The following is a 12,216-nucleotide window of genomic DNA, read 5'->3' on the forward strand; positions in this document are numbered from 1 at the left end:
GTATTGATGTATTTTTAATTTCGTTTAATGTAATTGAACACCTGGAAGTAGACAGGACCATAATCATGTGAGCAGCCAGGTTTCCACAGAACCTCAATTTGCAAATGGCTACTGCAGTTATTTAGTGTCTAATCTTTGTTCATGATCCTCAGTTTAGTGGCCTGTGCCATTGTTAGGGTTGGTTTGACATCTGGCCAATATTTCTAACTGCTTACTATTAAGTGCTTAGCATGCTTGTTGCTCTGTGTGAAATTAATATATATTAAAATTCACAATGGTCTTGAGAGGTAGGGGTTTTACAGGAAAGTCAATGGCAGGAATTAGGGTAAGAGACTAAACTGTGTGTCTTCTAGATATTAATGAGAAAATCAGTAGGGTGATGACTAGCAGCAAATAGGATAGTTTAATTTGTAGGCATTGATAATAGCTCAATCAACTGGGTTTCATTTGTAGAAGCACACCATCACAGAATGAGGAGTTGGTAGCTCAGTAGTAACTGTGCAAACAAGCTCCATCCTAGTGAACTTTTTGCCTTCCAGATCTGTGCTGTGTTTGTATTAGCTGGGTCTTTAAATACAGAATAAATGAACAAGAAAAATAACTCTCTGGCAAAAACTAAGATGAACACTTCATAAGGTGTTTAAGAAAAACAATCTTGATTTCCCTCCCTTCCCCCTGCCTTCTCTGCCTTCACAGTCTCTGCTTTCTGCTCATGTCCAGCTAAGATAATATAGTAAATGTCTGAGCTCTTGCAAGTAAGGCTGTCACATTGATGTTTAACTGACTTTGAAACACTGCAGCTGTAAAGGGGAAATGAATTCTGTTCTCTGTCAAAGCCTGTAAAAGAGTGTTTGTTTTAGCAGCTACTGAAGATGGAAGTGTTTATTCCATGACTGCATTGGTTGTCAAAGCTGGACATATTTTCCTGTATTAATAATATTTGGAATTTTTCATTAGTTATCATTTCCTCTTGGTTCTTGAAAGGAGTATTGAGATGCTGATCACTGTCTCAATATTTTCAGCTTTTCTGAATCTTTTCAGCATTTTAATGGAAATCATGGAATTCCTTTAGGATGGGGGTGTATATGTGTACAGGCAAGTGTGATTATGTATTATATAAAACTTTTAAAGTGTTTGCATGCATCTGATACTTTTTGATCCCAAAAGGCAGTAGCTTTTTGGGAAAGAGACATAGGGGCAGCTCTTCCGGTTTGTCAGGTGATGGAAGACTGTACTGAATATGCATGAAATGCAATTACTACTCATCTTCTTGTTTTTTTCAGGTGACTTCTGTCACTTCTTTTGCTCCTGATACATAGTGTTCTCTTGATATGAAAAGACTGACCAGAATCTGGATGCTTACTGTTACTGAAGCATATGTTATGCTGTGTAATTTATTTCAAAAGTAGCTTATCACATGCACTTACGAAATCCAAGCCATTCGACACAAACTAAATCCTTCTGAAGTGTTTCTGATGCATTGTTGCTGTAGCGAGGAGGGAAAAAAGGTGAGGTAATGGAGTTGGAGTATTTTTGGTTTGTTTGGCTATTTGAGACAGATCATCTAGAGCTGAAACTTAATTAAGTATAAGGGTTTGAAACTGGAAACAATAGCCATGTTAAGTAAGCCTGTCACGATCTTGGCATCGTTAGAAGAGAGAGCGAGCAGTGAGGGAAGCTGGATTTGTGCTGGTGTTGCTTCCAATGGTATGTAACTTACTAATTACCTTTGCTGTGAAATGGTTGGTAAAAAGCCAAAATACTGCTTCCCTAGTTCCCTAGGATCCTTGTTTTGAGAGGATTATACTTCCTAGTGTTTTTACAAGAATTACATGGATGCCAGAATGTTTCCCAAGCTTCTCTTTGATGATCCGTACAATGTAACAGCGAAGGCTTACCAAAAATTACTGAGGAAGTGAGCAGGAGAGAGATAAAAAGCTGTGAGAATAAATGAATCTGATAGTTGTGTATTTATGTGTCTTCCCTACCTTTGTCCTTTTTTGTCTGGTTTCTGGAGGAAGTGAAACCCACGTGATTGTGACTGAGATAAAACATGTTTATGTGCGTTTGTGGGATAATGTGTGTGTGTGTGTGTTTGCCCTTTTCTTCCACTGCCCCAAAGGAACTGTGCTTCTACAAGGTGTAAGAAATAACATCATCAGGTATATGACTGTCATCCTGTTAGTGAAGGAGGGACCTTACCTGTTGACAGCCCTCGTGTGGCATCAGAAAATCATTATGGGAGAGCAAAATTATGGTTGGCTGAGGGCACAAAGTCTGTCAAGTGCATGTTTGTCAAACTAAATTTCCATGCTCCTTATTCTCTGCTTGTCAGCTGGGTTTGAAACACCTTTTCATGCAGCAGAACGATTATGAGGTTTAAGACTTTTAGTATTAAAAATCAGAAGATAAGTTAAAGGAAGACACTGTCTTATGTGCTTCAAAATTTGTCAAAAAAAACATGTACAATGTTAATATAATCTTCTGGAATGTATTAAAAATTTACAACTCCCTTTCTTTATAGAAAAGAGTGAAAAACTCCATACACTGAGAAATTCAGGTTAAATATGCAAATTATAGATACTTTCATTGTAAAAAATTAAAATTACTACTGATAGTTGTAGTCTCGTTTTTCATCTATGAATTAGCCGTAATGTCATGTCTTAACATCCTTTTTCTTTTGCCTCAGTCTCTTGATTTTCAAGGTAGAGGCAGAAAGAAAATGCATGGTGTTCTCTGGCAGTAGATCAGTACAGGCCTTCATTTGTCCTTCCCCACATCTAACGTAATGATTTTGACTGTCAGTGGTGCAAGTTGTTTTTTTCAGCCTCAGATAATCAATCTGATTAAATATCTTGATGGTATTTGATATTATACAGAAAGCATTTGAAGTGGTAGTAATATTTCACTGAGCTACTGCTCATGTGGAAAGCTTCATTTTAATAGCCTTGATAACAAAAACTTACAGAAAAGAGTGAGGTATATGTATGCATTTATCTTCTGCTGCAAGTGCTTGTAGACTTACACCACTGTGAGAACTTTTCTTAAGTGCTTAGTTGCTGTTTGGACGAGTGAAAGCAGTGACATTTATGCAGTTAGTCTATACTAAGTGTTACTCAGTTACATAATTGAGGGGAAAAGTTCTTTGGTGGCATGGTAGAGGCAGGTGTCACAAGCTCCAGCTGTTACTGGCCAGTTTTGTGTCCATCAGACTTCTCTGTGGTAGAAGATGCCCTTGGTCAGGTCTGATACTCCTGGTGAGGCCAGCTGTACTTCAGCCAGTTTTAATCTAGGCTTCATTATTAATGAATTTCAGTGGTTGGAAGACTTTGCTTCAACTTACCTTATCAAATGACACCTAATAAAATTTTCCTACTGAGGCTTTCCTTAGGAAAGCCCATCACTTTGCAGTATCCGGTGGGACTTACCAAGTCCAGTCAGTCCCACTGCCTGCTGCAGTGCCTTTGAAAGCCAAGAATTGTAGTTTTATCCCTTAAGTCTCACCTCTCTTCCCTTCTGTCTTGAAAGTCAATTTCATAGAGACCAAAAGTTTTCCACTTCATAACATCAAGGCAGAAATTAACTTTGCAAATTAAAAGGATCCCAAGAACTGAACTAAATAACCTTTGTTTCTAGTGAAAACTTTCTTCATTCACCTTTCTCAGCATTTAAATAAAATGTCCCAGTGTGCCTGGTAAGTGAATAAATGCAGATCTGATTTAGCTTCCTGACTACAGCAGAAAAAAATTCAGGCATACTTTTTAAGGAATGGTTATTTAAAAGTAATGTGTTTTTGTTGCAACATGATTATATATTTAACAGGAAGCTAGGTTGGAGTCTTTATGACTAACTCTTATTACTACTGCTCCTTTGGTTTCCAGGAGATGATGGCTATAATGATATATAAAATCTTCAGATAGGTAGCATAATCTTGGACAACTTTTTCTTGTCCCATGGAACAAATGATTGCTCTCAATCATTATTGACATAAACAAATTAAGTTCAAAACCTGTCTCAGTATAATGTTATCATTTTCCTTCCAACTTCTTATTAGTCTGTACGGACTATAAGAAGATGGTAATGGGATCACATCCTGAGGTTTTAGTGCTTCATGTGCTCAAGTACAAAGTGTAACTGGAACTCATGTTTGATGTCGAAGGAAAACATTGCTTTTTTAAAATCAGCAAGATATACCAAAATAATTAACTGTTCGAGAAGGAATCAAGCAGGGAAATATTTGGAGGAATTTTTTTTCCCCTCTTGCATATGTTTTTAAAATACTTTTCTTATTGACAAAGGTAAGCATATAATGAATAGCAAGCATTCCTTGACCCCATGTCATTTGCTGCTTAGGAACAGTATTTACCTACAATAGCTGTAAAGGCTTGCATGAGTAATAACTCATGCAAAACTCCAGGTAACTCTTTCAGAAAGCCTTGTGTGGAAAAGGAATAATTTGGGACAGAATTTCATTTGAGATTGAGAAGCATTAAGCATGAATATTTTTCTATGGACCACCAGCCCTGTTCAATTAGTTTGGTAGCAATGCAGATGCATGCATTTTATGATTGTTCTTTAAAATACCAGGAATGTTGCTGTCAGTGTGCCTTTTACCATCGTGTATTACCATGATTTGACAGCTGACAAAACAAGCATGTGAAGGCTGACATTTGTGCCAGATGTCTTTCATTATATATTTTTACAGGCTTAATTTTTCATGTATGCACTTTATATTGGCAGCTTTAATATATTTTGCAGATGAAGCTTAATTGTTTTTCTTTTGTGCACATTTATATTTTAGTAGATTAAAATTTTACCACAAAATGTACTTGTAATTTAAATTGCTGTGCAGAAAGTAAAAGCTTACTAAAAACATGACCTAAAAAGGTTCAACCATTCTTTAGACTTTAGAAAAAAGAATAGAAAGTACCTTATTCTGATGGAGAAGCTTTTGACCACCTGAAGAACTTAACACTCCATTTTTCTTTTTATTGCCTTTTGGTGGCCCCTGAGATACTCATGTGACACTGCACTAGGGAGCAGAATCCTGTTATCCATAATAAAGTGTGTAATTTAAATTTTTTCACTGACTTAGCTAGATTCTGTTAATATATGTTGTGAATCCTTGTCAAACAGGTGAAGTACCTTCTAACACCTTAGGAAGGTGGTAGTGGAGGGTAAGAAACATTAATTCTATAACAAGTGTCAGAAATAGGGTAGATTATTAGAATTAAATTAGAATTAAGTCAAATTTTTATTTTCCTTTTCTCAAAGATAGCGAGACATCTGATAAATGCCTGTTACATATGAGGATGAGATTATGGTGTTGGACATTTTTTCACAAATTGTGTTGATGAAAGGGAGATTCTGAAATAAGGAATAGTCACTACTGTGGCATTTTCCTGTGGTGACAGGAGTTTAGGTTGTAGAATTGCCAACTTGCCCAAGCCAGATAATGGTTTAAAATAGCTGTAGTAAGCACCAGGACTGTTCAGTGCATTGTCTCAAGGTGATCCTCAGTCTCACTCAAAGGTTCATCATGAATCTTACTCTAACAGCACTCTCTTGAGAATGTACTTGCAAAGGAAATGGTTTTGGTTAGTTCTTTGAGGACCTCTGCCTGTTAGAAAATGAATGCTGCTAACCTGAAGTTGGGCTGTCTGTAGTTGCAGCAGTGACCCCTTTTCCTCACTCCCATGTGGTGGCAAGATAAGCAAAAAGGAGCAGAAACTGGATGCCATTGCTTTTGCCCTAATACATTTATGATCCTCTTCCAAATGAGATTTGATTCTGGAGAAAACAAAATGGTGGGGAAAAGACTTGTGGTTGCAGCAGTAAGATGGTATGGTTATCCACTAAAGTCTACTGAAAATGATGGAATAAAATTTAATGAGTATTTTTAAAACAACAAATGTAATTGTTGATTTATTTTTAAATTTCCTTTTACATGATACATACACACTTGTTTTGCTCCACTGTATATTACAATACTTCTATGTTTGCACCTAATGTTGTTGCTGTAATCCTGTCCTTGCTGATCTCAACTCCCTTTAGAGTCTTCAAATAATGGTTTGAAATGTTAACACTTCTTTTTTTGAAAAATATTTTTCCTCTGCTTTCCAATTGAGCACCACTTTGAATTGTTCTTGTGATACTTTTCATTTTTCTGCATTTAAGAAACAAAAATGGAGTGCTGTCATCCTTTGTTTCACTTTGGTAACAGAAACCATAAAAATGAATAGGACCTAATTTGTGCCAGCAAAACTGGTAATGTTATCTGCATACATTTGAACACCATTCAGAATTCTAGTTTTATAAAAATCTTCTCTCATCTCCCTTTCCTAAATGCAGAATTTTTATGCATTTTAATATAACACAGTCATGGAGATAAATGAGCATTTTGAACTCCAGAAAGGCTTTAAAAACTTAAGATACTTGTTTATTCTACCCAAGTGACAAATGTTTTTGGCAAAGAGACTGTTATGGCATGTTAGTTCCTTTGCAAATATATTAATTTGTATATTTGATTCAGATACTATGATGGATATTTTTATAACCATACTTTAAGAACATGATTTATTCTAAGGTATTATGATTTCAATGTACATGAATTTCTGTTGTATTGTTTATATCAGTAATAACTAGGAAATTCTAAATTAAGACTGACACTTATTTTTCATGTGCAAGTGTATACTAAAGTTTCTGTTCCCAGAACTCCTAACCTGAGAGCTGAAACAGTGATTTCAATACTCATGAATTTCTGTGTTTGTTTTAGTATGGCATTGTTTCAACATAATTATGTGAATTAAGTATTTATATCCTTTCCATATATCTCAGGATTTGGTCAATAGAAGAAGTTAAAAGTCTATCCTCTTGTGATTCCAATAACCAAGTAAATAAATAAATTGTCATAAACTCTGGCAGAAGCGGAGAGATTGGGCTATTGCATCTAGTGCTGTTCTACAAATTAAATGAGTGTTTAGTGCTCTCCCAAGTGTAATACACAAATGGATGTTCCTGAAATATGCACTGTTATTATCAGGAGAAAGATTTAAGAGAAAAAACGCTTAGAGTAACAATTCTACTTTTCACATAAATGCCTTTTATTCCTCTCCTCTACATGCTGTTTTCCTGTCCTTTTTCTATCTACTGGTGTTACATCACTTGTGCACTTGGTTTTTAAAGGCTCTTGTGAAAGTATCACTCTATTACTTCCAGCTGAGTAAGTACTCAGTTGCACCTCATAAGCTTTCCAAGTCACGTCTTACAACAGTGACAACCCTGTTAGGAAAACAACTGATTTTTTAAAGCCTGTTCTTGTTCTCGTGCACCGTGCTGGCGATGCTCGGAGCTGATTGCGGGCTGTCGATGAACGACGCTGCAGTAATTTCAATTATTCAATCCAGCGGTGATGTGGATGTTGATCGGTTTTCAGATACTAATCCTGTTCCTTAATATAGCAGTTGGCCACATGTGCGAGCTCGTCCTGTTAAGGAATGGCCTTCGGGGAAAATGAGTCCTGAAACATTTGGGCACGGAGTTTGTGCATTTCGTAGGAACTATAAAGTCCAAGAAGAAATGGCGGACAATTTCAAAGGCCGTGACAAAGTGCCACTGGCCTATGTCACTGAAAAGCAAATAAAACAGTCTTTGTAAGACAGAGTATCTAAGACTTATTTCCTCGATTGCATTTCGTAAAAACTGTCTTAAACTTTTAAGCTTTTAAAATTTTTGGGCTATTCAAGTGCTGTCAGTAGTGAAAAAAAAAGCTGAAAGTGACACGCAAGGCAGTTTTCCTTCTAGCGCAAATACGACTATTCAACCTTAGTGTCAACAACTTTTGTCACCAGGAATGTAATATAACCAATAGCTGAGTAAAATCTCAGCCCAGCTACTTAGGGATGATTCCTTTCCTGTTGTAAATTAGTGGGAATTCTTGTGAAAGAGGCTTTCCACATCAGGAGTGCTTTGGAGAGTGTCAGTGCAGGCGTCAGCTGCCTTTCATTTGCCTGTCTTAACTGCACGCTGTGTCCATCTTGCTCTGAAAAGTTGTGCATAAATAATTACTTGTCATCTCACTAATAGCTCAACAGAGTTGTGATAGGAAAGCCATCTTTGAATGGCCTGTACACAAAAGGACAAGTAGTTTTTCTGTGCATTTGGTTGTATTTCAAATTAACTTTTTGCTGGAGTTTTTCTTTGAGCTGTTGTTCTTCAGCTCTGTAATTTCAGAAGGCTGCCATATGTAAAGTTCAAATCCCATGGTAAACTACTCATACTCTCACGTCCATTTTTAAATTTTTTTTGCTGAATTATGAGTTCTTGGTTTGGTTACCTATCTTTAGCCAAACATTTTTGTCTGATAGGACCAATTTCAAGATCTGTGGGGAAAGTATGTTTAATGTAAAATCCAAGGACACTTGTGAAGGACATGTGTTTGTGTGTGTGTGTGTGTGTGTGTGTGTTCAAAATACAATGAAGAATAAATCCATCTGGGTTTTTTTCTTTTTGACCTTTCTAAACAACAAAAATGTGTTTTAGTAGATTTCCTCAGTACTGTAATGTGTAGAAGCTTTGTGCTTTTTTGTTCTACCTTGTTCTTAGCTTGCTTTTCATTGCATCTTTCATTTACTTTGGCTCCTATGAAATATGAGAGTCAGATTTCTAATGTACAGCATGTTGGAACAGGTTTTACTGCATCTCCTTTCTTTCCGTTTGTGTGTTTGGGTACACACAGGTTTGAGAGATATCTACCTTTGCTTGCTGATTAGAACATTTTATTTCTTTGCAGGGCTGAAAAGAAGATTTACTTCTGTAGGTCAATACAAATTTACCTGTTTTGAGCTTAACTTGTAAGTTGTTACATGTTTTTTGTACTTTTGGTAGATATGACTAGTTTATTTTAAATTACCTTTTGATCAGTAATCAACAATATTGAGTGGGAAAGACCTCAGGCAAACCAGGTATATATTCCAGCTCTTGGGGTGGCTAACATTTTCTGCTTACTGTCAGAAGCACTTCAGGACTATATTACCTTGTTTTCACATAAAGACTGGATTCATGTCTTGCTCTTGCTTAAAATTCCTTTCCTCCCTTCCCCACCCCCCCCTTTTTTTTTTATTACTAATTTTTTTTTATGTCCTTGTAGAAAAACCTTAATGAGACATCTTGATTTGAGGGGTCAGGGAACTATTCAAATTGGCTGTAGAACAGTGGATTTTAAGTTTTATGTGATAGGAAGAGTTTTCTTTGAATATATGTTGTAGATATTGTAGTATTTATTCCTGATTGCATTTTGAACACATCTGCTATCATGAGAACATGCTTGAGCCTTTTTTGAAGCATAGTTGAAGGAATGAATTCTGACAGCACCTCTAATATATATCTGCAATGTATTCTAGGCCCAGTTATAGTCATTTTTGATCTTCTGTGTTCTGAGGGACTGCAAGGAGAAATGTTCTTAAAATTTGTTTATATAGCTATTCTCTAATGATATTTGTACATGGTATTTCATCAAACCTCTCATTAGCTGCCTTAAGATAAGCCAAAAGAAAAAATCTGATAACGGTGTATTTGAAGTTTGCTTTGTGGAGTTCGTTGTTTAAAGGACTCATATTTATATATTTTACAGAAGCAAACCAAAATCATGCCATCTTTTTAATAAGAATGCTAATTCTGATGAAGCAATTGCTGATGTTGTTGAGGTTTCTAATACCTCTGTCATGCTGTATAGCTTTATGTGAGCATTTTAGTTATTTTGGCTTAGTCATTTATGCCTTTATGCCTCTTTTTTTTTTCTTCTTTTTTTTTCTTTTTCTTTTTTTCTTTTTTTTTTTTTTTTACTGCTAAGGTTCCTAAAAACAGAGGCAGTAATAGTTTGTTCCTTGACACACTTTTGTGCTTTACTGGGACATAGAGAACTCTTTGGGGAATTTTGCAAAACTTCTGTAATTATAACTTTGCATCAATTTGTTCACGTAAGAAACCAGGAAGATACATGTTTGTTTCTGCAGCAGCATAAGCTGAAGGGTTGCAGCAGCCAGTCCCATGCTTAGTTCTCCAGGTTGTGCTGCTTGTGCAAAGGTATTGATCTTTAGTGTGTTTAGCAATCTTTGCTGTTGCCCCTTTGTACATTTCAGGATTTGTCAGACATGGGATATGTTGCCCTGGAAAAGGGCTCATTTGACAGGAGGCTTCATGTTCTCCCCTTTGGGGCTTTTCTAAATATTATGAAGCTCAATTTAAGTTTTGCAGAATGTTCAGGCAGTAATCTCAGTCTTAAGTTTTAACATATGTTGATTTAGTTGTTCAACACGTAAGAGGAACCTGAATGTTTCAAGGTGTTTATTTGAAATCCTAGTTCACAGGGACGCTTGTTTCAAGAGCTGAAATATATTGCATTTGTGTGACAAGGGGTAAAAATTAATATGCTACCATATATACTTGTTCACTAATACAATAAATTAATGGAAGCACAATGTTTATTTAGAATAATACTACTTGGGATAGCACCTAGGGGGGAAAAAACCCCCTGTACCTTTTTTTTGTTTTTGTTTTTACAAAAAGTAATGAATTGTAAAGCTGAGGGGGTGCTGACATGCCTTTTCACTGTATCATAGAGTAAGGAAACCTTGTTCTGTTTTTTTTATTAAATTCTGTACAAATCCTGTGATTACTTGAATTACTGGATTATCTTCTAAACCTTTTTGACTGCACGGAAGGGATGCACTGACGTGGCACTTGCTGTGATCGTAGGAAACCCAGAAGATGATGCTTTGAGTGGTCAAGTGGAACCTGCTGTGTGTTTTGTAGATAACAAAATTTAAAAGCACAGACCTTTAACTCCTCACTTATACCTGGTGTTTGTATGGTGTGTGTGTTACCTAGGGAAGTTGAGCTGGCAGAGTACACATTGCAGCATTCCAGAGAACTTGTGACTTTGTACCCAGAAAGTGTTTAGCAACCTGGAGAGGTTGTAACAGCAAACATTTTAACTAACTTTGAAAAAGTTGCTATTGCAGGAGGAAAATAATAATTTAACCTTAAATAAACACTTTCTGAAAATTAAGGGAAAAAAGTTTTACTTTGTAGCTTTGTTTCTGGGTGGATTGTGAACATATGCAAAGGTTTTGCCTCTTCTTCAGTGTATGAGTTCATCATAATGAATGATTGGTAAGATAATTTATACATTATAAACAGCAAAAAAGGATAGCTCAATATGTAGCTGAGTTAGGAAGAAAAATCAGATTTTGACAGTACTATGTAAATCTGACTAATCAGTAAAAAATGCAGTCTGGAACACATACATACTAAGTGCCTGTCTGAGGTGTGTGTCTTGGCAAAGTGCATTGGCCTTTTATCAGGTGGTCAAACTGAAAGGTAAACACAGTAGGTATCAGGAAGACTAAAAGCTTGGTTCTGGAGCAATATAGTATTGCCAGGATGTAGTAATTATGAGGCCATAGGAAGTTTAATAGCAATAATGATAGTGAAATTGTTAGCAATTTGAAATGCCTTAAATCCATCTGGAGTTGAGACTTTAGGAGCACCTTCCTTTTCTCCCCTTATGACTTTGTGAATATCTTTGCAATCAGGTTGTCTTTAACCACTGATGGGTTTTGAATGTTGAACACTAGTGGAACATGTATTTTGGGTATTTTTGTTGTGCTCTCTCTGAAGATGAACATACCCTTTAACATGGGTTTATTTGTCAGCTATGGATAAAATTAAGGTCTGCTATATGTTCTGGAGTATATATAGATCCATGCCACTTTGAAATGAGCATTGTGTTTACCTGCTGTGCCAGCTTAGCACAAAGATATGTGTTACCATACTGATTTAGGTGGGCAGAAATTGCTCCTGCACTTGGGTTCAAGCTAAGGAATAACTTCCTGCTTGCTTCCTGTGCTTGTGTGTCATATGAAGGTAAATGAAAGATTGTCCAGTTCTGACAAATCTGTTACTTGTTGCTGTGGAGTTTTAGGGCTATTGAAGGAAAAAAAGTAATGCTTCTGATTTGTTTGCCAAGGATAGTGAGTTCTACTGTAGAATTTCAGCGAGTTGTTTAAACTAATAATTTAAATGAATAGAATTGAATAGAATGGTGTTTCCTAAGTAGTGATTGAAACAAAACATTGAGTGATGTTCAAAAAAACCTCTTTAATTGGCTTAGAAAGCTAATTAAGGAGGAGGCCTTCAGGTCTTGAAAAACTTGTG

At 36.2% G+C, this 12,216-nt stretch overlaps 1 protein-coding gene across 6 annotated transcripts in view; it reads left to right on the top strand.

Annotated features, from left to right (window-relative positions):
* The window catches only part of NCOA2 (nuclear receptor coactivator 2), a 186,996-nt gene that overhangs the window by 23,308 nt on the left and 151,472 nt on the right, over positions 1–12,216 (top strand). Inside the window, exon 1 of one of the 6 annotated variants that reach the window (XM_056483705.1) lies at positions 8,834–8,852. The exons of the other annotated variants lie outside the window; for them this stretch is intronic. The gene's annotated coding sequence lies outside the window, so the exon portion shown is untranslated. Of the gene's footprint in view, positions 1–8,833; positions 8,853–12,216 lie in introns of those variants that run through there. 6 annotated transcript variants of the gene reach the window in all.

This window comes from Oenanthe melanoleuca, chromosome 2, assembly GCF_029582105.1.
Source record: "Oenanthe melanoleuca isolate GR-GAL-2019-014 chromosome 2, OMel1.0, whole genome shotgun sequence".
In the NCBI taxonomy this organism is placed as follows: Eukaryota; Metazoa; Chordata; class Aves; order Passeriformes; family Muscicapidae; genus Oenanthe; species Oenanthe melanoleuca.